This window comes from Garra rufa, unplaced genomic scaffold (assembly GCF_049309525.1).
Source record: "Garra rufa unplaced genomic scaffold, GarRuf1.0 hap1_unplaced_001, whole genome shotgun sequence".
In the NCBI taxonomy this organism is placed as follows: domain Eukaryota; kingdom Metazoa; phylum Chordata; class Actinopteri; order Cypriniformes; family Cyprinidae; genus Garra; species Garra rufa.
The window spans coordinates 20,667,546-20,693,901 of record NW_027394276.1 but is presented as its reverse complement, the minus strand read 5'-3'; the positions used below and the strand labels follow the sequence as shown (position 1 = coordinate 20,693,901).

General features: G+C 41.0%; 39 non-coding genes across 39 annotated transcripts; all 39 read right to left on the bottom strand.

Moving 5' to 3' along the window:
* Nucleotides 1–415: 415 nt before the first annotated feature.
* On the bottom strand, nt 416–534 carry LOC141302975 (5S ribosomal RNA). The gene has a single exon (XR_012342959.1). It is a non-coding gene; the product is annotated as a 5S ribosomal RNA (ribosomal RNA).
* An 84-nt stretch (nt 535–618) lies between these two features.
* Nucleotides 619–737, bottom strand: LOC141302974 (5S ribosomal RNA). The gene has a single exon (XR_012342958.1). It is a non-coding gene; the product is annotated as a 5S ribosomal RNA (ribosomal RNA).
* Nucleotides 738–1,490: 753 nt separating this feature from the next.
* Nucleotides 1,491–1,609, bottom strand: LOC141302973 (5S ribosomal RNA). The gene has a single exon (XR_012342957.1). It is a non-coding gene; the product is annotated as a 5S ribosomal RNA (ribosomal RNA).
* A 753-nt stretch (nt 1,610–2,362) lies between these two features.
* On the bottom strand, nt 2,363–2,481 carry LOC141304068 (5S ribosomal RNA). Its single transcript, XR_012344033.1, has one exon. It is a non-coding gene; the product is annotated as a 5S ribosomal RNA (ribosomal RNA).
* An 84-nt stretch (nt 2,482–2,565) lies between these two features.
* Nucleotides 2,566–2,684, bottom strand: LOC141302972 (5S ribosomal RNA). Its single transcript, XR_012342956.1, has one exon. It is a non-coding gene; the product is annotated as a 5S ribosomal RNA (ribosomal RNA).
* A 753-nt stretch (nt 2,685–3,437) lies between these two features.
* LOC141302971 (5S ribosomal RNA) lies at nt 3,438–3,556 on the bottom strand. Its single transcript, XR_012342955.1, has one exon. It is a non-coding gene; the product is annotated as a 5S ribosomal RNA (ribosomal RNA).
* A 753-nt stretch (nt 3,557–4,309) lies between these two features.
* Nucleotides 4,310–4,428, bottom strand: LOC141302969 (5S ribosomal RNA). Its single transcript, XR_012342954.1, has one exon. It is a non-coding gene; the product is annotated as a 5S ribosomal RNA (ribosomal RNA).
* Nucleotides 4,429–5,181: 753 nt separating this feature from the next.
* LOC141302968 (5S ribosomal RNA) lies at nt 5,182–5,300 on the bottom strand. The gene has a single exon (XR_012342953.1). It is a non-coding gene; the product is annotated as a 5S ribosomal RNA (ribosomal RNA).
* An 84-nt stretch (nt 5,301–5,384) lies between these two features.
* On the bottom strand, nt 5,385–5,503 carry LOC141302967 (5S ribosomal RNA). The gene has a single exon (XR_012342952.1). It is a non-coding gene; the product is annotated as a 5S ribosomal RNA (ribosomal RNA).
* Nucleotides 5,504–6,256: 753 nt separating this feature from the next.
* Nucleotides 6,257–6,375, bottom strand: LOC141302966 (5S ribosomal RNA). Its single transcript, XR_012342951.1, has one exon. It is a non-coding gene; the product is annotated as a 5S ribosomal RNA (ribosomal RNA).
* An 84-nt stretch (nt 6,376–6,459) lies between these two features.
* On the bottom strand, nt 6,460–6,578 carry LOC141302964 (5S ribosomal RNA). The gene has a single exon (XR_012342948.1). It is a non-coding gene; the product is annotated as a 5S ribosomal RNA (ribosomal RNA).
* Nucleotides 6,579–7,331: 753 nt separating this feature from the next.
* Nucleotides 7,332–7,450, bottom strand: LOC141302963 (5S ribosomal RNA). Its single transcript, XR_012342947.1, has one exon. It is a non-coding gene; the product is annotated as a 5S ribosomal RNA (ribosomal RNA).
* A 753-nt stretch (nt 7,451–8,203) lies between these two features.
* On the bottom strand, nt 8,204–8,322 carry LOC141302962 (5S ribosomal RNA). Its single transcript, XR_012342946.1, has one exon. It is a non-coding gene; the product is annotated as a 5S ribosomal RNA (ribosomal RNA).
* A 753-nt stretch (nt 8,323–9,075) lies between these two features.
* On the bottom strand, nt 9,076–9,194 carry LOC141302961 (5S ribosomal RNA). The gene has a single exon (XR_012342945.1). It is a non-coding gene; the product is annotated as a 5S ribosomal RNA (ribosomal RNA).
* A 753-nt stretch (nt 9,195–9,947) lies between these two features.
* On the bottom strand, nt 9,948–10,066 carry LOC141302960 (5S ribosomal RNA). The gene has a single exon (XR_012342944.1). It is a non-coding gene; the product is annotated as a 5S ribosomal RNA (ribosomal RNA).
* Nucleotides 10,067–10,150: 84 nt separating this feature from the next.
* On the bottom strand, nt 10,151–10,269 carry LOC141302957 (5S ribosomal RNA). The gene has a single exon (XR_012342942.1). It is a non-coding gene; the product is annotated as a 5S ribosomal RNA (ribosomal RNA).
* Nucleotides 10,270–11,022: 753 nt separating this feature from the next.
* On the bottom strand, nt 11,023–11,141 carry LOC141302956 (5S ribosomal RNA). The gene has a single exon (XR_012342941.1). It is a non-coding gene; the product is annotated as a 5S ribosomal RNA (ribosomal RNA).
* Nucleotides 11,142–11,894: 753 nt separating this feature from the next.
* On the bottom strand, nt 11,895–12,013 carry LOC141303348 (5S ribosomal RNA). Its single transcript, XR_012343329.1, has one exon. It is a non-coding gene; the product is annotated as a 5S ribosomal RNA (ribosomal RNA).
* Nucleotides 12,014–12,766: 753 nt separating this feature from the next.
* On the bottom strand, nt 12,767–12,885 carry LOC141302955 (5S ribosomal RNA). Its single transcript, XR_012342940.1, has one exon. It is a non-coding gene; the product is annotated as a 5S ribosomal RNA (ribosomal RNA).
* A 753-nt stretch (nt 12,886–13,638) lies between these two features.
* Nucleotides 13,639–13,757, bottom strand: LOC141302954 (5S ribosomal RNA). Its single transcript, XR_012342939.1, has one exon. It is a non-coding gene; the product is annotated as a 5S ribosomal RNA (ribosomal RNA).
* Nucleotides 13,758–14,510: 753 nt separating this feature from the next.
* LOC141302953 (5S ribosomal RNA) lies at nt 14,511–14,629 on the bottom strand. The gene has a single exon (XR_012342937.1). It is a non-coding gene; the product is annotated as a 5S ribosomal RNA (ribosomal RNA).
* An 84-nt stretch (nt 14,630–14,713) lies between these two features.
* On the bottom strand, nt 14,714–14,832 carry LOC141302951 (5S ribosomal RNA). The gene has a single exon (XR_012342935.1). It is a non-coding gene; the product is annotated as a 5S ribosomal RNA (ribosomal RNA).
* A 753-nt stretch (nt 14,833–15,585) lies between these two features.
* LOC141303216 (5S ribosomal RNA) lies at nt 15,586–15,704 on the bottom strand. Its single transcript, XR_012343199.1, has one exon. It is a non-coding gene; the product is annotated as a 5S ribosomal RNA (ribosomal RNA).
* An 84-nt stretch (nt 15,705–15,788) lies between these two features.
* Nucleotides 15,789–15,907, bottom strand: LOC141302950 (5S ribosomal RNA). Its single transcript, XR_012342934.1, has one exon. It is a non-coding gene; the product is annotated as a 5S ribosomal RNA (ribosomal RNA).
* A 753-nt stretch (nt 15,908–16,660) lies between these two features.
* Nucleotides 16,661–16,779, bottom strand: LOC141302949 (5S ribosomal RNA). Its single transcript, XR_012342933.1, has one exon. It is a non-coding gene; the product is annotated as a 5S ribosomal RNA (ribosomal RNA).
* Nucleotides 16,780–17,532: 753 nt separating this feature from the next.
* On the bottom strand, nt 17,533–17,651 carry LOC141304066 (5S ribosomal RNA). The gene has a single exon (XR_012344032.1). It is a non-coding gene; the product is annotated as a 5S ribosomal RNA (ribosomal RNA).
* Nucleotides 17,652–17,735: 84 nt separating this feature from the next.
* Nucleotides 17,736–17,854, bottom strand: LOC141302947 (5S ribosomal RNA). Its single transcript, XR_012342932.1, has one exon. It is a non-coding gene; the product is annotated as a 5S ribosomal RNA (ribosomal RNA).
* Nucleotides 17,855–18,607: 753 nt separating this feature from the next.
* On the bottom strand, nt 18,608–18,726 carry LOC141302946 (5S ribosomal RNA). The gene has a single exon (XR_012342931.1). It is a non-coding gene; the product is annotated as a 5S ribosomal RNA (ribosomal RNA).
* A 753-nt stretch (nt 18,727–19,479) lies between these two features.
* LOC141302945 (5S ribosomal RNA) lies at nt 19,480–19,598 on the bottom strand. The gene has a single exon (XR_012342930.1). It is a non-coding gene; the product is annotated as a 5S ribosomal RNA (ribosomal RNA).
* An 84-nt stretch (nt 19,599–19,682) lies between these two features.
* Nucleotides 19,683–19,801, bottom strand: LOC141302944 (5S ribosomal RNA). Its single transcript, XR_012342929.1, has one exon. It is a non-coding gene; the product is annotated as a 5S ribosomal RNA (ribosomal RNA).
* Nucleotides 19,802–20,554: 753 nt separating this feature from the next.
* On the bottom strand, nt 20,555–20,673 carry LOC141303215 (5S ribosomal RNA). The gene has a single exon (XR_012343198.1). It is a non-coding gene; the product is annotated as a 5S ribosomal RNA (ribosomal RNA).
* An 84-nt stretch (nt 20,674–20,757) lies between these two features.
* LOC141302943 (5S ribosomal RNA) lies at nt 20,758–20,876 on the bottom strand. The gene has a single exon (XR_012342928.1). It is a non-coding gene; the product is annotated as a 5S ribosomal RNA (ribosomal RNA).
* A 753-nt stretch (nt 20,877–21,629) lies between these two features.
* LOC141302942 (5S ribosomal RNA) lies at nt 21,630–21,748 on the bottom strand. Its single transcript, XR_012342926.1, has one exon. It is a non-coding gene; the product is annotated as a 5S ribosomal RNA (ribosomal RNA).
* A 753-nt stretch (nt 21,749–22,501) lies between these two features.
* Nucleotides 22,502–22,620, bottom strand: LOC141302941 (5S ribosomal RNA). Its single transcript, XR_012342925.1, has one exon. It is a non-coding gene; the product is annotated as a 5S ribosomal RNA (ribosomal RNA).
* An 84-nt stretch (nt 22,621–22,704) lies between these two features.
* Nucleotides 22,705–22,823, bottom strand: LOC141302939 (5S ribosomal RNA). The gene has a single exon (XR_012342923.1). It is a non-coding gene; the product is annotated as a 5S ribosomal RNA (ribosomal RNA).
* Nucleotides 22,824–23,576: 753 nt separating this feature from the next.
* On the bottom strand, nt 23,577–23,695 carry LOC141302938 (5S ribosomal RNA). Its single transcript, XR_012342922.1, has one exon. It is a non-coding gene; the product is annotated as a 5S ribosomal RNA (ribosomal RNA).
* Nucleotides 23,696–24,448: 753 nt separating this feature from the next.
* LOC141303345 (5S ribosomal RNA) lies at nt 24,449–24,567 on the bottom strand. The gene has a single exon (XR_012343327.1). It is a non-coding gene; the product is annotated as a 5S ribosomal RNA (ribosomal RNA).
* Nucleotides 24,568–25,320: 753 nt separating this feature from the next.
* On the bottom strand, nt 25,321–25,439 carry LOC141302936 (5S ribosomal RNA). The gene has a single exon (XR_012342921.1). It is a non-coding gene; the product is annotated as a 5S ribosomal RNA (ribosomal RNA).
* Nucleotides 25,440–26,192: 753 nt separating this feature from the next.
* On the bottom strand, nt 26,193–26,311 carry LOC141302935 (5S ribosomal RNA). Its single transcript, XR_012342920.1, has one exon. It is a non-coding gene; the product is annotated as a 5S ribosomal RNA (ribosomal RNA).
* Between the last annotated feature and the right edge of the window lie 45 nt (nt 26,312–26,356).

Genomic DNA, 26,356 nt, shown 5'->3' with positions numbered 1-26,356 from the left:
TAAAAACAGTCCAAGAATCCCAGTGTGTTGATAAGTCCAATGTGAGTGTCCACCGGTGTATATACAATCCACAGAAAGTGTAATCCAAAGTTTGCAGGTGGTGAATGGAAAGGTGAGCTCTAAAATTAGCAACTCCTCAATCCAACAGTTTGGTGACTGTCCTTTGTTTGTCATGCTGCTCTCTTATACAGTTGTACTTCCTGCTTCCTGTCATGTGTCTAGTCACATGGCAGGCCAACCATCCATTTTTTAAAGACACACACTCACTTAAAATGTTAAGAGTAATAAAATGGCCTAAAAAACATGTAAAACACTTAAAACTCTATAATACATTTAAATGATTGTAATAAATAGAGCGGTAAAACACGTCTTTCTAAAAGCCAGCATATTATATAAATAGTGAAGAAAAGGCAAAAGCTTACAGCACCTGGTATTCCCAGGCGGTCTCCCATCCAAGTACTAAGCAGGCCCGACGCTGCTTAGCTTCCGAGATCAGACGAGATCGGGCGCTCTCAGCGCGGTATGGCCGTAAGCGAGGGCTGCTCCAAAAAGTGGGCTATTTAAAGATCAGCCTCCGTAAAAGCCAGCATATTATATAAATAGTGAAGAAAAGGCAAAAGCTTACAGCACCTGGTATTCCCAGGCGGTCTCCCATCCAAGTACTAAGCAGGCCCGACGCTGCTTAGCTTCCGAGATCAGACGAGATCGGGCGCTCTCAGCGCGGTATGGCCGTAAGCGAGGGCTGCTCCAAAAAGTGGGCTATTTAAAGATCAGCCTCCGTAAAAGCCAGCATATTATATAAATAGTGAAGAAAAGGCAAAAGCTTACAGCACCTGGTATTCCCAGGCGGTCTCCCATCCAAGTGTAACAATCGGCCTTATCAGCCGAGTTACAAGACTAAAATGGGATCAGATTTAACTGTGAGAGATGACTAGTGGTTAAAAGAATGAGACATAAAAGAAGATTGGTTTAAATAGATTTGGTTTATTTACAAGGTTCACATAAAAGACTTTAAAACAACACGATAAAACGAGGTAAACGCTGTTAAAAGAATACAGTTCATTTGTCCATACCCTAAAAACAGTCCAAGAATCCCAGTGTGTTGATAAGTCCAATGTGAGTGTCCACCGGTGTATATACAATCCACAGAAAGTGTAATCCAAAGTTTGCAGGTGGTGAATGGAAAGGTGAGCTCTAAAATTAGCAACTCCTCAATCCAACAGTTTGGTGACTGTCCTTTGTTTGTCATGCTGCTCTCTTATACAGTTGTACTTCCTGCTTCCTGTCATGTGTCTAGTCACATGGCAGGCCAACCATCCATTTTTTAAAGACACACACTCACTTAAAATGTTAAGAGTAATAAAATGGCCTAAAAAACATGTAAAACACTTAAAACTCTATAATACATTTAAATGATTGTAATAAATAGAGCGGTAAAACACGTCTTTCTAAAAGCCAGCATATTATATAAATAGTGAAGAAAAGGCAAAAGCTTACAGCACCTGGTATTCCCAGGCGGTCTCCCATCCAAGTACTAAGCAGGCCCGACGCTGCTTAGCTTCCGAGATCAGACGAGATCGGGCGCTCTCAGCGCGGTATGGCCGTAAGCGAGGGCTGCTCCAAAAAGTGGGCTATTTAAAGATCAGCCTCCGTAAAAGCCAGCATATTATATAAATAGTGAAGAAAAGGCAAAAGCTTACAGCACCTGGTAATCCCAGGCGGTCTCCCATCCAAGTGTAACAATCGGCCTTATCAGCCGAGTTACAAGACTAAAATGGGGTCAGATTTAACTGTGAGAGATGACTAGTGGTTAAAAGAATGAGACATAAAAGAAGATTGGTTTAAATAGATTTGGTTTATTTACAAGGTTCACATAAAAGACTTTAAAACAACACGATAAAACGAGGTAAACGCTGTTAAAAGAATACAGTTCATTTGTCCATACCCTAAAAACAGTCCAAGAATCCCAGTGTGTTGATAAGTCCAATGTGAGTGTCCACCGGTGTATATACAATCCACAGAAAGTGTAATCCAAAGTTTGCAGGTGGTGAATGGAAAGGTGAGCTCTAAAATTAGCAACTCCTCAATCCAACAGTTTGGTGACTGTCCTTTGTTTGTCATGCTGCTCTCTTATACAGTTGTACTTCCTGCTTCCTGTCATGTGTCTAGTCACATGGCAGGCCAACCATCCATTTTTTAAAGACACACACTCACTTAAAATGTTAAGAGTAAAAAAATGGCCTAAAAAACATGTAAAACACTTAAAACTATATAATACATTTAAATGATTGTAATAAATAGAGCGGTAAAACACGTCTTTCTAAAAGCCAGCATATTATATAAATAGTGAAGAAAAGGCAAAAGCTTACAGCACCTGGTATTCCCAGGCGGTCTCCCATCCAAGTACTAAGCAGGCCCGACGCTGCTTAGCTTCCGAGATCAGACGAGATCGGGCGCTCTCAGCGTGGTATGGCCGTAAGCGAGGGCTGCTCCAAAAAGTGGGCTATTTAAAGATCAGCCTCCGTAAAAGCCAGCATATTATATAAATAGTGAAGAAAAGGCAAAAGCTTACAGCACCTGGTATTCCCAGGCGGTCTCCCATCCAAGTACTAAGCAGGCCCGACGCTGCTTAGCTTCCGAGATCAGACGAGATCGGGCGCTCTCAGCGCGGTATGGCCGTAAGCGAGGGCTGCTCCAAAAAGTGGGCTATTTAAAGATCAGCCTCCGTAAAAGCCAGCATATTATATAAATAGTGAAGAAAAGGCAAAAGCTTACAGCACCTGGTATTCCCAGGCGGTCTCCCATCCAAGTGTAACAATCGGCCTTATCAGCCGAGTTACAAGACTAAAATGGGATCAGATTTAACTGTGAGAGATGACTAGTGGTTAAAAGAATGAGACATAAAAGAAGATTGGTTTAAATAGATTTGGTTTATTTACAAGGTTCACATAAAAGACTTTAAAACAACACGATAAAACGAGGTAAACGCTGTTAAAAGAATACAGTTCATTTGTCCATACCCTAAAAACAGTCCAAGAATCCCAGTGTGTTGATAAGTCCAATGTGAGTGTCCACCGGTGTATATACAATCCACAGAAAGTGTAATCCAAAGTTTGCAGGTGGTGAATGGAAAGGTGAGCTCTAAAATTAGCAACTCCTCAATCCAACAGTTTGGTGACTGTCCTTTGTTTGTCATGCTGCTCTCTTATACAGTTGTACTTCCTGCTTCCTGTCATGTGTCTAGTCACATGGCAGGCCAACCATCCATTTTTTAAAGACACACACTCACTTAAAATGTTAAGAGTAATAAAATGGCCTAAAAAACATGTAAAACACTTAAAACTCTATAATACATTTAAATGATTGTAATAAATAGAGCGGTAAAACACGTCTTTCTAAAAGCCAGCATATTATATAAATAGTGAAGAAAAGGCAAAAGCTTACAGCACCTGGTATTCCCAGGCGGTCTCCCATCCAAGTACTAAGCAGGCCCGACGCTGCTTAGCTTCCGAGATCAGACGAGATCGGGCGCTCTCAGCGCGGTATGGCCGTAAGCGAGGGCTGCTCCAAAAAGTGGGCTATTTAAAGATCAGCCTCCGTAAAAGCCAGCATATTATATAAATAGTGAAGAAAAGGCAAAAGCTTACAGCACCTGGTAATCCCAGGCGGTCTCCCATCCAAGTGTAACAATCGGCCTTATCAGCCGAGTTACAAGACTAAAATGGGGTCAGATTTAACTGTGAGAGATGACTAGTGGTTAAAAGAATGAGACATAAAAGAAGATTGGTTTAAATAGATTTGGTTTATTTACAAGGTTCACATAAAAGACTTTAAAACAACACGATAAAACGAGGTAAACGCTGTTAAAAGAATACAGTTCATTTGTCCATACCCTAAAAACAGTCCAAGAATCCCAGTGTGTTGATAAGTCCAATGTGAGTGTCCACCGGTGTATATACAATCCACAGAAAGTGTAATCCAAAGTTTGCAGGTGGTGAATGGAAAGGTGAGCTCTAAAATTAGCAACTCCTCAATCCAACAGTTTGGTGACTGTCCTTTGTTTGTCATGCTGCTCTCTTATACAGTTGTACTTCCTGCTTCCTGTCATGTGTCTAGTCACATGGCAGGCCAACCATCCATTTTTTAAAGACACACACTCACTTAAAATGTTAAGAGTAATAAAATGGCCTAAAAAACATGTAAAACACTTAAAACTCTATAATACATTTAAATGATTGTAATAAATAGAGCGGTAAAACACGTCTTTCTAAAAGCCAGCATATTATATAAATAGTGAAGAAAAGGCAAAAGCTTACAGCACCTGGTATTCCCAGGCGGTCTCCCATCCAAGTACTAAGCAGGCCCGACGCTGCTTAGCTTCCGAGATCAGACGAGATCGGGCGCTCTCAGCGCGGTATGGCCGTAAGCGAGGGCTGCTCCAAAAAGTGGGCTATTTAAAGATCAGCCTCCGTAAAAGCCAGCATATTATATAAATAGTGAAGAAAAGGCAAAAGCTTACAGCACCTGGTATTCCCAGGCGGTCTCCCATCCAAGTGTAACAATCGGCCTTATCAGCCGAGTTACAAGACTAAAATGGGGTCAGATTTAACTGTGAGAGATGACTAGTGGTTAAAAGAATGAGACATAAAAGAAGATTGGTTTAAATAGATTTGGTTTATTTACAAGGTTCACATAAAAGACTTTAAAACAACACGATAAAACGAGGTAAACGCTGTTAAAAGAATACAGTTCATTTGTCCATACCCTAAAAACAGTCCAAGAATCCCAGTGTGTTGATAAGTCCAATGTGAGTGTCCACCGGTGTATATACAATCCACAGAAAGTGTAATCCAAAGTTTGCAGGTGGTGAATGGAAAGGTGAGCTCTAAAATTAGCAACTCCTCAATCCAACAGTTTGGTGACTGTCCTTTGTTTGTCATGCTGCTCTCTTATACAGTTGTACTTCCTGCTTCCTGTCATGTGTCTAGTCACATGGCAGGCCAACCATCCATTTTTTAAAGACACACACTCACTTAAAATGTTAAGAGTAATAAAATGGCCTAAAAAACATGTAAAACACTTAAAACTCTATAATACATTTAAATGATTGTAATAAATAGAGCGGTAAAACACGTCTTTCTAAAAGCCAGCATATTATATAAATAGTGAAGAAAAGGCAAAAGCTTACAGCACCTGGTATTCCCAGGCGGTCTCCCATCCAAGTACTAAGCAGGCCCGACGCTGCTTAGCTTCCGAGATCAGACGAGATCGGGCGCTCTCAGCGCGGTATGGCCGTAAGCGAGGGCTGCTCCAAAAAGTGGGCTATTTAAAGATCAGCCTCCGTAAAAGCCAGCATATTATATAAATAGTGAAGAAAAGGCAAAAGCTTACAGCACCTGGTATTCCCAGGCGGTCTCCCATCCAAGTACTAAGCAGGCCCGACGCTGCTTAGCTTCCGAGATCAGACGAGATCGGGCGCTCTCAGCGCGGTATGGCCGTAAGCGAGGGCTGCTCCAAAAAGTGGGCTATTTAAAGATCAGCCTCCGTAAAAGCCAGCATATTATATAAATAGTGAAGAAAAGGCAAAAGCTTACAGCACCTGGTATTCCCAGGCGGTCTCCCATCCAAGTGTAACAATCGGCCTTATCAGCCGAGTTACAAGACTAAAATGGGATCAGATTTAACTGTGAGAGATGACTAGTGGTTAAAAGAATGAGACATAAAAGAAGATTGGTTTAAATAGATTTGGTTTATTTACAAGGTTCACATAAAAGACTTTAAAACAACACGATAAAACGAGGTAAACGCTGTTAAAAGAATACAGTTCATTTGTCCATACCCTAAAAACAGTCCAAGAATCCCAGTGTGTTGATAAGTCCAATGTGAGTGTCCACCGGTGTATATACAATCCACAGAAAGTGTAATCCAAAGTTTGCAGGTGGTGAATGGAAAGGTGAGCTCTAAAATTAGCAACTCCTCAATCCAACAGTTTGGTGACTGTCCTTTGTTTGTCATGCTGCTCTCTTATACAGTTGTACTTCCTGCTTCCTGTCATGTGTCTAGTCACATGGCAGGCCAACCATCCATTTTTTAAAGACACACACTCACTTAAAATGTTAAGAGTAATAAAATGGCCTAAAAAACATGTAAAACACTTAAAACTCTATAATACATTTAAATGATTGTAATAAATAGAGCGGTAAAACACGTCTTTCTAAAAGCCAGCATATTATATAAATAGTGAAGAAAAGGCAAAAGCTTACAGCACCTGGTATTCCCAGGCGGTCTCCCATCCAAGTACTAAGCAGGCCCGACGCTGCTTAGCTTCCGAGATCAGACGAGATCGGGCGCTCTCAGCGCGGTATGGCCGTAAGCGAGGGCTGCTCCAAAAAGTGGGCTATTTAAAGATCAGCCTCCGTAAAAGCCAGCATATTATATAAATAGTGAAGAAAAGGCAAAAGCTTACAGCACCTGGTATTCCCAGGCGGTCTCCCATCCAAGTACTAAGCAGGCCCGACGCTGCTTAGCTTCCGAGATCAGACGAGATCGGGCGCTCTCAGCGCGGTATGGCCGTAAGCGAGGGCTGCTCCAAAAAGTGGGCTATTTAAAGATCAGCCTCCGTAAAAGCCAGCATATTATATAAATAGTGAAGAAAAGGCAAAAGCTTACAGCACCTGGTATTCCCAGGCGGTCTCCCATCCAAGTGTAACAATCGGCCTTATCAGCCGAGTTACAAGACTAAAATGGGATCAGATTTAACTGTGAGAGATGACTAGTGGTTAAAAGAATGAGACATAAAAGAAGATTGGTTTAAATAGATTTGGTTTATTTACAAGGTTCACATAAAAGACTTTAAAACAACACGATAAAACGAGGTAAACGCTGTTAAAAGAATACAGTTCATTTGTCCATACCCTAAAAACAGTCCAAGAATCCCAGTGTGTTGATAAGTCCAATGTGAGTGTCCACCGGTGTATATACAATCCACAGAAAGTGTAATCCAAAGTTTGCAGGTGGTGAATGGAAAGGTGAGCTCTAAAATTAGCAACTCCTCAATCTAACAGTTTGGTGACTGTCCTTTGTTTGTCATGCTGCTCTCTTATACAGTTGTACTTCCTGCTTCCTGTCATGTGTCTAGTCACATGGCAGGCCAACCATCCATTTTTTAAAGACACACACTCACTTAAAATGTTAAGAGTAATAAAATGGCCTAAAAAACATGTAAAACACTTAAAACTCTATAATACATTTAAATGATTGTAATAAATAGAGCGGTAAAACACGTCTTTCTAAAAGCCAGCATATTATATAAATAGTGAAGAAAAGGCAAAAGCTTACAGCACCTGGTATTCCCAGGCGGTCTCCCATCCAAGTACTAAGCAGGCCCGACGCTGCTTAGCTTCCGAGATCAGACGAGATCGGGCGCTCTCAGCGCGGTATGGCCGTAAGCGAGGGCTGCTCCAAAAAGTGGGCTATTTAAAGATCAGCCTCCGTAAAAGCCAGCATATTATATAAATAGTGAAGAAAAGGCAAAAGCTTACAGCACCTGGTAATCCCAGGCGGTCTCCCATCCAAGTGTAACAATCGGCCTTATCAGCCGAGTTACAAGACTAAAATGGGGTCAGATTTAACTGTGAGAGATGACTAGTGGTTAAAAGAATGAGACATAAAAGAAGATTGGTTTAAATAGATTTGGTTTATTTACAAGGTTCACATAAAAGACTTTAAAACAACACGATAAAACGAGGTAAACGCTGTTAAAAGAATACAGTTCATTTGTCCATACCCTAAAAACAGTCCAAGAATCCCAGTGTGTTGATAAGTCCAATGTGAGTGTCCACCGGTGTATATACAATCCACAGAAAGTGTAATCCAAAGTTTGCAGGTGGTGAATGGAAAGGTGAGCTCTAAAATTAGCAACTCCTCAATCCAACAGTTTGGTGACTGTCCTTTGTTTGTCATGCTGCTCTCTTATACAGTTGTACTTCCTGCTTCCTGTCATGTGTCTAGTCACATGGCAGGCCAACCATCCATTTTTTAAAGACACACACTCACTTAAAATGTTAAGAGTAATAAAATGGCCTAAAAAACATGTAAAACACTTAAAACTCTATAATACATTTAAATGATTGTAATAAATAGAGCGGTAAAACACGTCTTTCTAAAAGCCAGCATATTATATAAATAGTGAAGAAAAGGCAAAAGCTTACAGCACCTGGTATTCCCAGGCGGTCTCCCATCCAAGTACTAAGCAGGCCCGACGCTGCTTAGCTTCCGAGATCAGACGAGATCGGGCGCTCTCAGCGCGGTATGGCCGTAAGCAAGGGCTGCTCCAAAAAGTGGGCTATTTAAAGATCAGCCTCCGTAAAAGCCAGCATATTATATAAATAGTGAAGAAAAGGCAAAAGCTTACAGCACCTGGTATTCCCAGGCGGTCTCCCATCCAAGTGTAACAATCGGCCTTATCAGCCGAGTTACAAGACTAAAATGGGATCAGATTTAACTGTGAGAGATGACTAGTGGTTAAAAGAATGAGACATAAAAGAAGATTGGTTTAAATAGATTTGGTTTATTTACAAGGTTCACATAAAAGACTTTAAAACAACACGATAAAACGAGGTAAACGCTGTTAAAAGAATACAGTTCATTTGTCCATACCCTAAAAACAGTCCAAGAATCCCAGTGTGTTGATAAGTCCAATGTGAGTGTCCACCGGTGTATATACAATCCACAGAAAGTGTAATCCAAAGTTTGCAGGTGGTGAATGGAAAGGTGAGCTCTAAAATTAGCAACTCCTCAATCCAACAGTTTGGTGACTGTCCTTTGTTTGTCATGCTGCTCTCTTATACAGTTGTACTTCCTGCTTCCTGTCATGTGTCTAGTCACATGGCAGGCCAACCATCCATTTTTTAAAGACACACACTCACTTAAAATGTTAAGAGTAATAAAATGGCCTAAAAAACATGTAAAACACTTAAAACTCTATAATACATTTAAATGATTGTAATAAATAGAGCGGTAAAACACGTCTTTCTAAAAGCCAGCATATTATATAAATAGTGAAGAAAAGGCAAAAGCTTACAGCACCTGGTATTCCCAGGCGGTCTCCCATCCAAGTACTAAGCAGGCCCGACGCTGCTTAGCTTCCGAGATCAGACGAGATCGGGCGCTCTCAGCGCGGTATGGCCGTAAGCGAGGGCTGCTCCAAAAAGTGGGCTATTTAAAGATCAGCCTCCGTAAAAGCCAGCATATTATATAAATAGTGAAGAAAAGGCAAAAGCTTACAGCACCTGGTAATCCCAGGCGGTCTCCCATCCAAGTGTAACAATCGGCCTTATCAGCCGAGTTACAAGACTAAAATGGGGTCAGATTTAACTGTGAGAGATGACTAGTGGTTAAAAGAATGAGACATAAAAGAAGATTGGTTTAAATAGATTTGGTTTATTTACAAGGTTCACATAAAAGACTTTAAAACAACACGATAAAACGAGGTAAACGCTGTTAAAAGAATACAGTTCATTTGTCCATACCCTAAAAACAGTCCAAGAATCCCAGTGTGTTGATAAGTCCAATGTGAGTGTCCACCGGTGTATATACAATCCACAGAAAGTGTAATCCAAAGTTTGCAGGTGGTGAATGGAAAGGTGAGCTCTAAAATTAGCAACTCCTCAATCCAACAGTTTGGTGACTGTCCTTTGTTTGTCATGCTGCTCTCTTATACAGTTGTACTTCCTGCTTCCTGTCATGTGTCTAGTCACATGGCAGGCCAACCATCCATTTTTTAAAGACACACACTCACTTAAAATGTTAAGAGTAATAAAATGGCCTAAAAAACATGTAAAACACTTAAAACTCTATAATACATTTAAATGATTGTAATAAATAGAGCGGTAAAACACGTCTTTCTAAAAGCCAGCATATTATATAAATAGTGAAGAAAAGGCAAAAGCTTACAGCACCTGGTATTCCCAGGCGGTCTCCCATCCAAGTACTAAGCAGGCCCGACGCTGCTTAGCTTCCGAGATCAGACGAGATCGGGCGCTCTCAGCGCGGTATGGCCGTAAGCGAGGGCTGCTCCAAAAAGTGGGCTATTTAAAGATCAGCCTCCGTAAAAGCCAGCATATTATATAAATAGTGAAGAAAAGGCAAAAGCTTACAGCACCTGGTATTCCCAGGCGGTCTCCCATCCAAGTACTAAGCAGGCCCGACGCTGCTTAGCTTCCGAGATCAGACGAGATCGGGCGCTCTCAGCGCGGTATGGCCGTAAGCGAGGGCTGCTCCAAAAAGTGGGCTATTTAAAGATCAGCCTCCGTAAAAGCCAGCATATTATATAAATAGTGAAGAAAAGGCAAAAGCTTACAGCACCTGGTATTCCCAGGCGGTCTCCCATCCAAGTGTAACAATCGGCCTTATCAGCCGAGTTACAAGACTAAAATGGGATCAGATTTAACTGTGAGAGATGACTAGTGGTTAAAAGAATGAGACATAAAAGAAGATTGGTTTAAATAGATTTGGTTTATTTACAAGGTTCACATAAAAGACTTTAAAACAACACGATAAAACGAGGTAAACGCTGTTAAAAGAATACAGTTCATTTGTCCATACCCTAAAAACAGTCCAAGAATCCCAGTGTGTTGATAAGTCCAATGTGAGTGTCCACCGGTGTATATACAATCCACAGAAAGTGTAATCCAAAGTTTGCAGGTGGTGAATGGAAAGGTGAGCTCTAAAATTAGCAACTCCTCAATCCAACAGTTTGGTGACTGTCCTTTGTTTGTCATGCTGCTCTCTTATACAGTTGTACTTCCTGCTTCCTGTCATGTGTCTAGTCACATGGCAGGCCAACCATCCATTTTTTAAAGACACACACTCACTTAAAATGTTAAGAGTAATAAAATGGCCTAAAAAACATGTAAAACACTTAAAACTCTATAATACATTTAAATGATTGTAATAAATAGAGCGGTAAAACACGTCTTTCTAAAAGCCAGCATATTATATAAATAGTGAAGAAAAGGCAAAAGCTTACAGCACCTGGTATTCCCAGGCGGTCTCCCATCCAAGTACTAAGCAGGCCCGACGCTGCTTAGCTTCCGAGATCAGACGAGATCGGGCGCTCTCAGCGCGGTATGGCCGTAAGCGAGGGCTGCTCCAAAAAGTGGGCTATTTAAAGATCAGCCTCCGTAAAAGCCAGCATATTATATAAATAGTGAAGAAAAGGCAAAAGCTTACAGCACCTGGTATTCCCAGGCGGTCTCCCATCCAAGTGTAACAATCGGCCTTATCAGCCGAGTTACAAGACTAAAATGGGATCAGATTTAACTGTGAGAGATGACTAGTGGTTAAAAGAATGAGACATAAAAGAAGATTGGTTTAAATAGATTTGGTTTATTTACAAGGTTCACATAAAAGACTTTAAAACAACACGATAAAACGAGGTAAACGCTGTTAAAAGAATACAGTTCATTTGTCCATACCCTAAAAACAGTCCAAGAATCCCAGTGTGTTGATAAGTCCAATGTGAGTGTCCACCGGTGTATATACAATCCACAGAAAGTGTAATCCAAAGTTTGCAGGTGGTGAATGGAAAGGTGAGCTCTAAAATTAGCAACTCCTCAATCCAACAGTTTGGTGACTGTCCTTTGTTTGTCATGCTGCTCTCTTATACAGTTGTACTTCCTGCTTCCTGTCATGTGTCTAGTCACATGGCAGGCCAACCATCCATTTTTTAAAGACACACACTCACTTAAAATGTTAAGAGTAATAAAATGGCCTAAAAAACATGTAAAACACTTAAAACTCTATAATACATTTAAATGATTGTAATAAATAGAGCGGTAAAACACGTCTTTCTAAAAGCCAGCATATTATATAAATAGTGAAGAAAAGGCAAAAGCTTACAGCACCTGGTATTCCCAGGCGGTCTACCATCCAAGTACTAAGCAGGCCCGACGCTGCTTAGCTTCCGAGATCAGACGAGATCGGGCGCTCTCAGCGCGGTATGGCCGTAAGCGAGGGCTGCTCCAAAAAGTGGGCTATTTAAAGATCAGCCTCCGTAAAAGCCAGCATATTATATAAATAGTGAAGAAAAGGCAAAAGCTTACAGCACCTGGTAATCCCAGGCGGTCTCCCATCCAAGTGTAACAATCGGCCTTATCAGCCGAGTTACAAGACTAAAATGGGGTCAGATTTAACTGTGAGAGATGACTAGTGGTTAAAAGAATGAGACATAAAAGAAGATTGGTTTAAATAGATTTGGTTTATTTACAAGGTTCACATAAAAGACTTTAAAACAACACGATAAAACGAGGTAAACGCTGTTAAAAGAATACAGTTCATTTGTCCATACCCTAAAAACAGTCCAAGAATCCCAGTGTGTTGATAAGTCCAATGTGAGTGTCCACCGGTGTATATACAATCCACAGAAAGTGTAATCCAAAGTTTGCAGGTGGTGAATGGAAAGGTGAGCTCTAAAATTAGCAACTCCTCAATCCAACAGTTTGGTGACTGTCCTTTGTTTGTCATGCTGCTCTCTTATACAGTTGTACTTCCTGCTTCCTGTCATGTGTCTAGTCACATGGCAGGCCAACCATCCATTTTTTAAAGACACACACTCACTTAAAATGTTAAGAGTAATAAAATGGCCTAAAAAACATGTAAAACACTTAAAACTCTATAATACATTTAAATGATTGTAATAAATAGAGCGGTAAAACACGTCTTTCTAAAAGCCAGCATATTATATAAATAGTGAAGAAAAGGCAAAAGCTTACAGCACCTGGTATTCCCAGGCGGTCTCCCATCCAAGTACTAAGCAGGCCCGACGCTGCTTAGCTTCCGAGATCAGACGAGATCGGGCGCTCTCAGCGCGGTATGGCCGTAAGCGAGGGCTGCTCCAAAAAGTGGGCTATTTAAAGATCAGCCTCCGTAAAAGCCAGCATATTATATAAATAGTGAAGAAAAGGCAAAAGCTTACAGCACCTGGTATTCCCAGGCGGTCTCCCATCCAAGTGTAACAATCGGCCTTATCAGCCGAGTTACAAGACTAAAATGGGATCAGATTTAACTGTGAGAGATGACTAGTGGTTAAAAGAATGAGACATAAAAGAAGATTGGTTTAAATAGATTTGGTTTATTTACAAGGTTCACATAAAAGACTTTAAAACAACACGATAAAACGAGGTAAACGCTGTTAAAAGAATACAGTTCATTTGTCCATACCCTAAAAACAGTCCAAGAATCCCAGTGTGTTGATAAGTCCAATGTGAGTGTCCACCGGTGTATATACAATCCACAGAAAGTGTAATCCAAAGTTTGCAGGTGGTGAATGGAAAGGTGAGCTCTAAAATTAGCAACTCCTCAATCCAACAGTTTGGTGACTGTCCTTTGTTTGTCATGCTGCTCTCTTATACAGTTGTACTTCCTGCTTCCTGTCATGTGTCTAGTCACATGGCAGGCCAACCATCCATTTTTTAAAGACACACACTCACTTAAAATGTTAAGAGTAATAAAATGGCCTAAAAAACATGTAAAACACTTAAAACTCTATAATACATTTAAATGATTGTAATAAATAGAGCGGTAAAACACGTCTTTCTAAAAGCCAGCATATTATATAAATAGTGAAGAAAAGGCAAAAGCTTACAGCACCTGGTATTCCCAGGCGGTCTCCCATCCAAGTACTAAGCAGGCCCGACGCTGCTTAGCTTCCGAGATCAGACGAGATCGGGCGCTCTCAGCGCGGTATGGCCGTAAGCGAGGGCTGCTCCAAAAAGTGGGCTATTTAAAGATCAGCCTCCGTAAAAGCCAGCATATTATATAAATAGTGAAGAAAAGGCAAAAGCTTACAGCACCTGGTAATCCCAGGCGGTCTCCCATCCAAGTGTAACAATCGGCCTTATCAGCCGAGTTACAAGACTAAAATGGGGTCAGATTTAACTGTGAGAGATGACTAGTGGTTAAAAGAATGAGACATAAAAGAAGATTGGTTTAAATAGATTTGGTTTATTTACAAGGTTCACATAAAAGACTTTAAAACAACACGATAAAACGAGGTAAACGCTGTTAAAAGAATACAGTTCATTTGTCCATACCCTAAAAACAGTCCAAGAATCCCAGTGTGTTGATAAGTCCAATGTGAGTGTCCACCGGTGTATATACAATCCACAGAAAGTGTAATCCAAAGTTTGCAGGTGGTGAATGGAAAGGTGAGCTCTAAAATTAGCAACTCCTCAATCCAACAGTTTGGTGACTGTCCTTTGTTTGTCATGCTGCTCTCTTATACAGTTGTACTTCCTGCTTCCTGTCATGTGTCTAGTCACATGGCAGGCCAACCATCCATTTTTTAAAGACACACACTCACTTAAAATGTTAAGAGTAATAAAATGGCCTAAAAAACATGTAAAACACTTAAAACTCTATAATACATTTAAATGATTGTAATAAATAGAGCGGTAAAACACGTCTTTCTAAAAGCCAGCATATTATATAAATAGTGAAGAAAAGGCAAAAGCTTACAGCACCTGGTATTCCCAGGCGGTCTCCCATCCAAGTACTAAGCAGGCCCGACGCTGCTTAGCTTCCGAGATCAGACGAGATCGGGCGCTCTCAGCGCGGTATGGCCGTAAGCGAGGGCTGCTCCAAAAAGTGGGCTATTTAAAGATCAGCCTCCGTAAAAGCCAGCATATTATATAAATAGTGAAGAAAAGGCAAAAGCTTACAGCACCTGGTATTCCCAGGCGGTCTCCCATCCAAGTACTAAGCAGGCCCGACGCTGCTTAGCTTCCGAGATCAGACGAGATCGGGCGCTCTCAGCGCGGTATGGCCGTAAGCGAGGGCTGCTCCAAAAAGTGGGCTATTTAAAGATCAGCCTCCGTAAAAGCCAGCATATTATATAAATAGTGAAGAAAAGGCAAAAGCTTACAGCACCTGGTATTCCCAGGCGGTCTCCCATCCAAGTGTAACAATCGGCCTTATCAGCCGAGTTACAAGACTAAAATGGGATCAGATTTAACTGTGAGAGATGACTAGTGGTTAAAAGAATGAGACATAAAAGAAGATTGGTTTAAATAGATTTGGTTTATTTACAAGGTTCACATAAAAGACTTTAAAACAACACGATAAAACGAGGTAAACGCTGTTAAAAGAATACAGTTCATTTGTCCATACCCTAAAAACAGTCCAAGAATCCCAGTGTGTTGATAAGTCCAATGTGAGTGTCCACCGGTGTATATACAATCCACAGAAAGTGTAATCCAAAGTTTGCAGGTGGTGAATGGAAAGGTGAGCTCTAAAATTAGCAACTCCTCAATCCAACAGTTTGGTGACTGTCCTTTGTTTGTCATGCTGCTCTCTTATACAGTTGTACTTCCTGCTTCCTGTCATGTGTCTAGTCACATGGCAGGCCAACCATCCATTTTTTAAAGACACACACTCACTTAAAATGTTAAGAGTAATAAAATGGCCTAAAAAACATGTAAAACACTTAAAACTCTATAATACATTTAAATGATTGTAATAAATAGAGCGGTAAAACACGTCTTTCTAAAAGCCAGCATATTATATAAATAGTGAAGAAAAGGCAAAAGCTTACAGCACCTGGTATTCCCAGGCGGTCTCCCATCCAAGTACTAAGCAGGCCCGACGCTGCTTAGCTTCCGAGATCAGACGAGATCGGGCGCTCTCAGCACGGTATGGCCGTAAGCGAGGGCTGCTCCAAAAAGTGGGCTATTTAAAGATCAGCCTCCGTAAAAGCCAGCATATTATATAAATAGTGAAGAAAAGGCAAAAGCTTACAGCACCTGGTATTCCCAGGCGGTCTCCCATCCAAGTACTAAGCAGGCCCGACGCTGCTTAGCTTCCGAGATCAGACGAGATCGGGCGCTCTCAGCGCGGTATGGCCGTAAGCGAGGGCTGCTCCAAAAAGTGGGCTATTTAAAGATCAGCCTCCGTAAAAGCCAGCATATTATATAAATAGTGAAGAAAAGGCAAAAGCTTACAGCACCTGGTATTCCCAGGCGGTCTCCCATCCAAGTGTAACAATCGGCCTTATCAGCCGAGTTACAAGACTAAAATGGGATCAGATTTAACTGTGAGAGATGACTAGTGGTTAAAAGAATGAGACATAAAAGAAGATTGGTTTAAATAGATTTGGTTTATTTACAAGGTTCACATAAAAGACTTTAAAACAACACGATAAAACGAGGTAAACGCTGTTAAAAGAATACAGTTCATTTGTCCATACCCTAAAAACAGTCCAAGAATCCCAGTGTGTTGATAAGTCCAATGTGAGTGTCCACCGGTGTATATACAATCCACAGAAAGTGTAATCCAAAGTTTGCAGGTGGTGAATGGAAAGGTGAGCTCTAAAATTAGCAACTCCTCAATCCAACAGTTTGGTGACTGTCCTTTGTTTGTCATGCTGCTCTCTTATACAGTTGTACTTCCTGCTTCCTGTCATGTGTCTAGTCACATGGCAGGCCAACCATCCATTTTTTAAAGACACACACTCACTTAAAATGTTAAGAGTAATAAAATGGCCTAAAAAACATGTAAAACACTTAAAACTCTATAATACATTTAAATGATTGTAATAAATAGAGCGGTAAAACACGTCTTTCTAAAAGCCAGCATATTATATAAATAGTGAAGAAAAGGCAAAAGCTTACAGCACCTGGTATTCCCAGGCGGTCTCCCATCCAAGTACTAAGCAGGCCCGACGCTGCTTAGCTTCCGAGATCAGACGAGATCGGGCGCTCTCAGCGCGGTATGGCCGTAAGCGAGGGCTGCTCCAAAAAGTGGGCTATTTAAAGATCAGCCTCCGTAAAAGCCAGCATATTATATAAATAGTGAAGAAAAGGCAAAAGCTTACAGCACCTGGTAATCCCAGGCGGTCTCCCATCCAAGTGTAACAATCGGCCTTATCAGCCGAGTTACAAGACTAAAATGGGGTCAGATTTAACTGTGAGAGATGACTAGTGGTTAAAAGAATGAGACATAAAAGAAGATTGGTTTAAATAGATTTGGTTTATTTACAAGGTTCACATAAAAGACTTTAAAACAACACGATAAAACGAGGTAAACGCTGTTAAAAGAATACAGTTCATTTGTCCATACCCTAAAAACAGTCCAAGAATCCCAGTGTGTTGATAAGTCCAATGTGAGTGTCCACCGGTGTATATACAATCCACAGAAAGTGTAATCCAAAGTTTGCAGGTGGTGAATGGAAAGGTGAGCTCTAAAATTAGCAACTCCTCAATCCAACAGTTTGGTGACTGTCCTTTGTTTGTCATGCTGCTCTCTTATACAGTTGTACTTCCTGCTTCCTGTCATGTGTCTAGTCACATGGCAGGCCAACCATCCATTTTTTAAAGACACACACTCACTTAAAATGTTAAGAGTAAAAAAATGGCCTAAAAAACATGTAAAACACTTAAAACTCTATAATACATTTAAATGATTGTAATAAATAGAGCGGTAAAACACGTCTTTCTAAAAGCCAGCATATTATATAAATAGTGAAGAAAAGGCAAAAGCTTACAGCACCTGGTATTCCCAGGCGGTCTCCCATCCAAGTACTAAGCAGGCCCGACGCTGCTTAGCTTCCGAGATCAGACGAGATCGGGCGCTCTCAGCGTGGTATGGCCGTAAGCGAGGGCTGCTCCAAAAAGTGGGCTATTTAAAGATCAGCCTCCGTAAAAGCCAGCATATTATATAAATAGTGAAGAAAAGGCAAAAGCTTACAGCACCTGGTATTCCCAGGCGGTCTCCCATCCAAGTACTAAGCAGGCCCGACGCTGCTTAGCTTCCGAGATCAGACGAGATCGGGCGCTCTCAGCGCGGTATGGCCGTAAGCGAGGGCTGCTCCAAAAAGTGGGCTATTTAAAGATCAGCCTCCGTAAAAGCCAGCATATTATATAAATAGTGAAGAAAAGGCAAAAGCTTACAGCACCTGGTATTCCCAGGCGGTCTCCCATCCAAGTGTAACAATCGGCCTTATCAGCCGAGTTACAAGACTAAAATGGGATCAGATTTAACTGTGAGAGATGACTAGTGGTTAAAAGAATGAGACATAAAAGAAGATTGGTTTAAATAGATTTGGTTTATTTACAAGGTTCACATAAAAGACTTTAAAACAACACGATAAAACGAGGTAAACGCTGTTAAAAGAATACAGTTCATTTGTCCATACCCTAAAAACAGTCCAAGAATCCCAGTGTGTTGATAAGTCCAATGTGAGTGTCCACCGGTGTATATACAATCCACAGAAAGTGTAATCCAAAGTTTGCAGGTGGTGAATGGAAAGGTGAGCTCTAAAATTAGCAACTCCTCAATCCAACAGTTTGGTGACTGTCCTTTGTTTGTCATGCTGCTCTCTTATACAGTTGTACTTCCTGCTTCCTGTCATGTGTCTAGTCACATGGCAGGCCAACCATCCATTTTTTAAAGACACACACTCACTTAAAATGTTAAGAGTAATAAAATGGCCTAAAAAACATGTAAAACACTTAAAACTCTATAATACATTTAAATGATTGTAATAAATAGAGCGGTAAAACACGTCTTTCTAAAAGCCAGCATATTATATAAATAGTGAAGAAAAGGCAAAAGCTTACAGCACCTGGTATTCCCAGGCGGTCTCCCATCCAAGTACTAAGCAGGCCCGACGCTGCTTAGCTTCCGAGATCAGACGAGATCGGGCGCTCTCAGCGCGGTATGGCCGTAAGCGAGGGCTGCTCCAAAAAGTGGGCTATTTAAAGATCAGCCTCCGTAAAAGCCAGCATATTATATAAATAGTGAAGAAAAGGCAAAAGCTTACAGCACCTGGTAATCCCAGGCGGTCTCCCATCCAAGTGTAACAATCGGCCTTATCAGCCGAGTTACAAGACTAAAATGGGGTCAGATTTAACTGTGAGAGATGACTAGTGGTTAAAAGAATGAGACATAAAAGAAGATTGGTTTAAATAGATTTGGTTTATTTACAAGGTTCACATAAAAGACTTTAAAACAACACGATAAAACGAGGTAAACGCTGTTAAAAGAATACAGTTCATTTGTCCATACCCTAAAAACAGTCCAAGAATCCCAGTGTGTTGATAAGTCCAATGTGAGTGTCCACCGGTGTATATACAATCCACAGAAAGTGTAATCCAAAGTTTGCAGGTGGTGAATGGAAAGGTGAGCTCTAAAATTAGCAACTCCTCAATCCAACAGTTTGGTGACTGTCCTTTGTTTGTCATGCTGCTCTCTTATACAGTTGTACTTCCTGCTTCCTGTCATGTGTCTAGTCACATGGCAGGCCAACCATCCATTTTTTAAAGACACACACTCACTTAAAATGTTAAGAGTAATAAAATGGCCTAAAAAACATGTAAAACACTTAAAACTCTATAATACATTTAAATGATTGTAATAAATAGAGCGGTAAAACACGTCTTTCTAAAAGCCAGCATATTATATAAATAGTGAAGAAAAGGCAAAAGCTTACAGCACCTGGTATTCCCAGGCGGTCTCCCATCCAAGTACTAAGCAGGCCCGACGCTGCTTAGCTTCCGAGATCAGACGAGATCGGGCGCTCTCAGCGCGGTATGGCCGTAAGCGAGGGCTGCTCCAAAAAGTGGGCTATTTAAAGATCAGCCTCCGTAAAAGCCAGCATATTATATAAATAGTGAAGAAAAGGCAAAAGCTTACAGCACCTGGTATTCCCAGGCGGTCTCCCATCCAAGTACTAAGCAGGCCCGACGCTGCTTAGCTTCCGAGATCAGACGAGATCGGGCGCTCTCAGCGCGGTATGGCCGTAAGCGAGGGCTGCTCCAAAAAGTGGGCTATTTAAAGATCAGCCTCCGTAAAAGCCAGCATATTATATAAATAGTGAAGAAAAGGCAAAAGCTTACAGCACCTGGTATTCCCAGGCGGTCTCCCATCCAAGTGTAACAATCGGCCTTATCAGCCGAGTTACAAGACTAAAATGGGATCAGATTTAACTGTGAGAGATGACTAGTGGTTAAAAGAATGAGACATAAAAGAAGATTGGTTTAAATAGATTTGGTTTATTTACAAGGTTCACATAAAAGACTTTAAAACAACACGATAAAACGAGGTAAACGCTGTTAAAAGAATACAGTTCATTTGTCCATACCCTAAAAACAGTCCAAGAATCCCAGTGTGTTGATAAGTCCAATGTGAGTGTCCACCGGTGTATATACAATCCACAGAAAGTGTAATCCAAAGTTTGCAGGTGGTGAATGGAAAGGTGAGCTCTAAAATTAGCAACTCCTCAATCCAACAGTTTGGTGACTGTCCTTTGTTTGTCATGCTGCTCTCTTATACAGTTGTACTTCCTGCTTCCTGTCATGTGTCTAGTCACATGGCAGGCCAACCATCCATTTTTTAAAGACACACACTCACTTAAAATGTTAAGAGTAATAAAATGGCCTAAAAAACATGTAAAACACTTAAAACTCTATAATACATTTAAATGATTGTAATAAATAGAGCGGTAAAACACGTCTTTCTAAAAGCCAGCATATTATATAAATAGTGAAGAAAAGGCAAAAGCTTACAGCACCTGGTATTCCCAGGCGGTCTCCCATCCAAGTACTAAGCAGGCCCGACGCTGCTTAGCTTCCGAGATCAGACGAGATCGGGCGCTCTCAGCACGGTATGGCCGTAAGCGAGGGCTGCTCCAAAAAGTGGGCTATTTAAAGATCAGCCTCCGTAAAAGCCAGCATATTATATAAATAGTGAAGAAAAGGCAAAAGCTTACAGCACCTGGTATTCCCAGGCGGTCTCCCATCCAAGTACTAAGCAGGCCCGACGCTGCTTAGCTTCCGAGATCAGACGAGATCGGGCGCTCTCAGCGCGGTATGGCCGTAAGCGAGGGCTGCTCCAAAAAGTGGGCTATTTAAAGATCAGCCTCCGTAAAAGCCAGCATATTATATAAATAGTGAAGAAAAGGCAAAAGCTTACAGCACCTGGTATTCCCAGGCGGTCTCCCATCCAAGTGTAACAATCGGCCTTATCAGCCGAGTTACAAGACTAAAATGGGATCAGATTTAACTGTGAGAGATGACTAGTGGTTAAAAGAATGAGACATAAAAGAAGATTGGTTTAAATAGATTTGGTTTATTTACAAGGTTCACATAAAAGACTTTAAAACAACACGATAAAACGAGGTAAACGCTGTTAAAAGAATACAGTTCATTTGTCCATACCCTAAAAACAGTCCAAGAATCCCAGTGTGTTGATAAGTCCAATGTGAGTGTCCACCGGTGTATATACAATCCACAGAAAGTGTAATCCAAAGTTTGCAGGTGGTGAATGGAAAGGTGAGCTCTAAAATTAGCAACTCCTCAATCCAACAGTTTGGTGACTGTCCTTTGTTTGTCATGCTGCTCTCTTATACAGTTGTACTTCCTGCTTCCTGTCATGTGTCTAGTCACATGGCAGGCCAACCATCCATTTTTTAAAGACACACACTCACTTAAAATGTTAAGAGTAATAAAATGGCCTAAAAAACATGTAAAACACTTAAAACTCTATAATACATTTAAATGATTGTAATAAATAGAGCGGTAAAACACGTCTTTCTAAAAGCCAGCATATTATATAAATAGTGAAGAAAAGGCAAAAGCTTACAGCACCTGGTATTCCCAGGCGGTCTCCCATCCAAGTACTAAGCAGGCCCGACGCTGCTTAGCTTCCGAGATCAGACGAGATCGGGCGCTCTCAGCGCGGTATGGCCGTAAGCGAGGGCTGCTCCAAAAAGTGGGCTATTTAAAGATCAGCCTCCGTAAAAGCCAGCATATTATATAAATAGTGAAGAAAAGGCAAAAGCTTACAGCACCTGGTAATCCCAGGCGGTCTCCCATCCAAGTGTAACAATCGGCCTTATCAGCCGAGTTACAAGACTAAAATGGGGTCAGATTTAACTGTGAGAGATGACTAGTGGTTAAAAGAATGAGACATAAAAGAAGATTGGTTTAAATAGATTTGGTTTATTTACAAGGTTCACATAAAAGACTTTAAAACAACACGATAAAACGAGGTAAACGCTGTTAAAAGAATACAGTTCATTTGTCCATACCCTAAAAACAGTCCAAGAATCCCAGTGTGTTGATAAGTCCAATGTGAGTGTCCACCGGTGTATATACAATCCACAGAAAGTGTAATCCAAAGTTTGCAGGTGGTGAATGGAAAGGTGAGCTCTAAAATTAGCAACTCCTCAATCCAACAGTTTGGTGACTGTCCTTTGTTTGTCATGCTGCTCTCTTATACAGTTGTACTTCCTGCTTCCTGTCATGTGTCTAGTCACATGGCAGGCCAACCATCCATTTTTTAAAGACACACACTCACTTAAAATGTTAAGAGTAATAAAATGGCCTAAAAAACATGTAAAACACTTAAAACTCTATAATACATTTAAATGATTGTAATAAATAGAGCGGTAAAACACGTCTTTCTAAAAGCCAGCATATTATATAAATAGTGAAGAAAAGGCAAAAGCTTACAGCACCTGGTATTCCCAGGCGGTCTCCCATCCAAGTACTAAGCAGGCCCGACGCTGCTTAGCTTCCGAGATCAGACGAGATCGGGCGCTCTCAGCGCGGTATGGCCGTAAGCGAGGGCTGCTCCAAAAAGTGGGCTATTTAAAGATCAGCCTCCGTAAAAGCCAGCATATTATATAAATAGTGAAGAAAAGGCAAAAGCTTACAGCACCTGGTATTCCCAGGCGGTCTCCCATCCAAGTACTAAGCAGGCCCGACGCTGCTTAGCTTCCGAGATCAGACGAGATCGGGCGCTCTCAGCGCGGTATGGCCGTAAGCGAGGGCTGCTCCAAAAAGTGGGCTATTTAAAGATCAGCCTCCGTAAAAGCCAGCATATTATATAAATAGTGAAGAAAAGGCAAAAGCTTACAGCACCTGGTATTCCCAGGCGGTCTCCCATCCAAGTGTAACAATCGGCCTTATCAGCCGAGTTACAAGACTAAAATGGGATCAGATTTAACTGTGAGAGATGACTAGTGGTTAAAAGAATGAGACATAAAAGAAGATTGGTTTAAATAGATTTGGTTTATTTACAAGGTTCACATAAAAGACTTTAAAACAACACGATAAAACGAGGTAAACGCTGTTAAAAGAATACAGTTCATTTGTCCATACCCTAAAAACAGTCCAAGAATCCCAGTGTGTTGATAAGTCCAATGTGAGTGTCCACCGGTGTATATACAATCCACAGAAAGTGTAATCCAAAGTTTGCAGGTGGTGAATGGAAAGGTGAGCTCTAAAATTAGCAACTCCTCAATCCAACAGTTTGGTGACTGTCCTTTGTTTGTCATGCTGCTCTCTTATACAGTTGTACTTCCTGCTTCCTGTCATGTGTCTAGTCACATGGCAGGCCAACCATCCATTTTTTAAAGACACACACTCACTTAAAATGTTAAGAGTAATAAAATGGCCTAAAAAACATGTAAAACACTTAAAACTCTATAATACATTTAAATGATTGTAATAAATAGAGCGGTAAAACACGTCTTTCTAAAAGCCAGCATATTATATAAATAGTGAAGAAAAGGCAAAAGCTTACAGCACCTGGTATTCCCAGGCGGTCTCCCATCCAAGTACTAAGCAGGCCCGACGCTGCTTAGCTTCCGAGATCAGACGAGATCGGGCGCTCTCAGCGCGGTATGGCCGTAAGCGAGGGCTGCTCCAAAAAGTGGGCTATTTAAAGATCAGCCTCCGTAAAAGCCAGCATATTATATAAATAGTGAAGAAAAGGCAAAAGCTTACAGCACCTGGTATTCCCAGGCGGTCTCCCATCCAAGTGTAACAATCGGCCTTATCAGCCGAGTTACAAGACTAAAATGGGATCAGATTTAACTGTGAGAGATGACTAGTGGTTAAAAGAATGAGACATAAAAGAAGATTGGTTTAAATAGATTTGGTTTATTTACAAGGTTCACATAAAAGACTTTAAAACAACACGATAAAACGAGGTAAACGCTGTTAAAAGAATACAGTTCATTTGTCCATACCCTAAAAACAGTCCAAGAATCCCAGTGTGTTGATAAGTCCAATGTGAGTGTCCACCGGTGTATATACAATCCACAGAAAGTGTAATCCAAAGTTTGCAGGTGGTGAATGGAAAGGTGAGCTCTAAAATTAGCAACTCCTCAATCCAACAGTTTGGTGACTGTCCTTTGTTTGTCATGCTGCTCTCTTATACAGTTGTACTTCCTGCTTCCTGTCATGTGTCTAGTCACATGGCAGGCCAACCATCCATTTTTTAAAGACACACACTCACTTAAAATGTTAAGAGTAATAAAATGGCCTAAAAAACATGTAAAACACTTAAAACTCTATAATACATTTAAATGATTGTAATAAATAGAGCGGTAAAACACGTCTTTCTAAAAGCCAGCATATTATATAAATAGTGAAGAAAAGGCAAAAGCTTACAGCACCTGGTATTCCCAGGCGGTCTACCATCCAAGTACTAAGCAGGCCCGACGCTGCTTAGCTTCCGAGATCAGACGAGATCGGGCGCTCTCAGCGCGGTATGGCCGTAAGCGAGGGCTGCTCCAAAAAGTGGGCTATTTAAAGATCAGCCTCCGTAAAAGCCAGCATATTATATAAATAGTGAAGAAAAGGCAAAAGCTTACAGCACCTGGTAATCCCAGGCGGTCTCCCATCCAAGTGTAACAATCGGCCTTATCAGCCGAGTTACAAGACTAAAATGGGGTCAGATTTAACTGTGAGAGATGACTAGTGGTTAAAAGAATGAGACATAAAAGAAGATTGGTTTAAATAGATTTGGTTTATTTACAAGGTTCACATAAAAGACTTTAAAACAACACGATAAAACGAGGTAAACGCTGTTAAAAGAATACAGTTCATTTGTCCATACCCTAAAAACAGTCCAAGAATCCCAGTGTGTTGATAAGTCCAATGTGAGTGTCCACCGGTGTATATACAATCCACAGAAAGTGTAATCCAAAGTTTGCAGGTGGTGAATGGAAAGGTGAGCTCTAAAATTAGCAACTCCTCAATCCAACAGTTTGGTGACTGTCCTTTGTTTGTCATGCTGCTCTCTTATACAGTTGTACTTCCTGCTTCCTGTCATGTGTCTAGTCACATGGCAGGCCAACCATCCATTTTTTAAAGACACACACTCACTTAAAATGTTAAGAGTAATAAAATGGCCTAAAAAACATGTAAAACACTTAAAACTCTATAATACATTTAAATGATTGTAATAAATAGAGCGGTAAAACACGTCTTTCTAAAAGCCAGCATATTATATAAATAGTGAAGAAAAGGCAAAAGCTTACAGCACCTGGTATTCCCAGGCGGTCTCCCATCCAAGTACTAAGCAGGCCCGACGCTGCTTAGCTTCCGAGATCAGACGAGATCGGGCGCTCTCAGCGCGGTATGGCCGTAAGCGAGGGCTGCTCCAAAAAGTGGGCTATTTAAAGATCAGCCTCCGTAAAAGCCAGCATATTATATAAATAGTGAAGAAAAGGCAAAAGCTTACAGCACCTGGTATTCCCAGGCGGTCTCCCATCCAAGTGTAACAATCGGCCTTATCAGCCGAGTTACAAGACTAAAATGGGATCAGATTTAACTGTGAGAGATGACTAGTGGTTAAAAGAATGAGACATAAAAGAAGATTGGTTTAAATAGATTTGGTTTATTTACAAGGTTCACATAAAAGACTTTAAAACAACACGATAAAACGAGGTAAACGCTGTTAAAAGAATACAGTTCATTTGTCCATACCCTAAAAACAGTCCAAGAATCCCAGTGTGTTGATAAGTCCAATGTGAGTGTCCACCGGTGTATATACAATCCACAGAAAGTGTAATCCAAAGTTTGCAGGTGGTGAATGGAAAGGTGAGCTCTAAAATTAGCAACTCCTCAATCCAACAGTTTGGTGACTGTCCTTTGTTTGTCATGCTGCTCTCTTATACAGTTGTACTTCCTGCTTCCTGTCATGTGTCTAGTCACATGGCAGGCCAACCATCCATTTTTTAAAGACACACACTCACTTAAAATGTTAAGAGTAATAAAATGGCCTAAAAAACATGTAAAACACTTAAAACTCTATAATACATTTAAATGATTGTAATAAATAGAGCGGTAAAACACGTCTTTCTAAAAGCCAGCATATTATATAAATAGTGAAGAAAAGGCAAAAGCTTACAGCACCTGGTATTCCCAGGCGGTCTCCCATCCAAGTACTAAGCAGGCCCGACGCTGCTTAGCTTCCGAGATCAGACGAGATCGGGCGCTCTCAGCGCGGTATGGCCGTAAGCGAGGGCTGCTCCAAAAAGTGGGCTATTTAAAGATCAGCCTCCGTA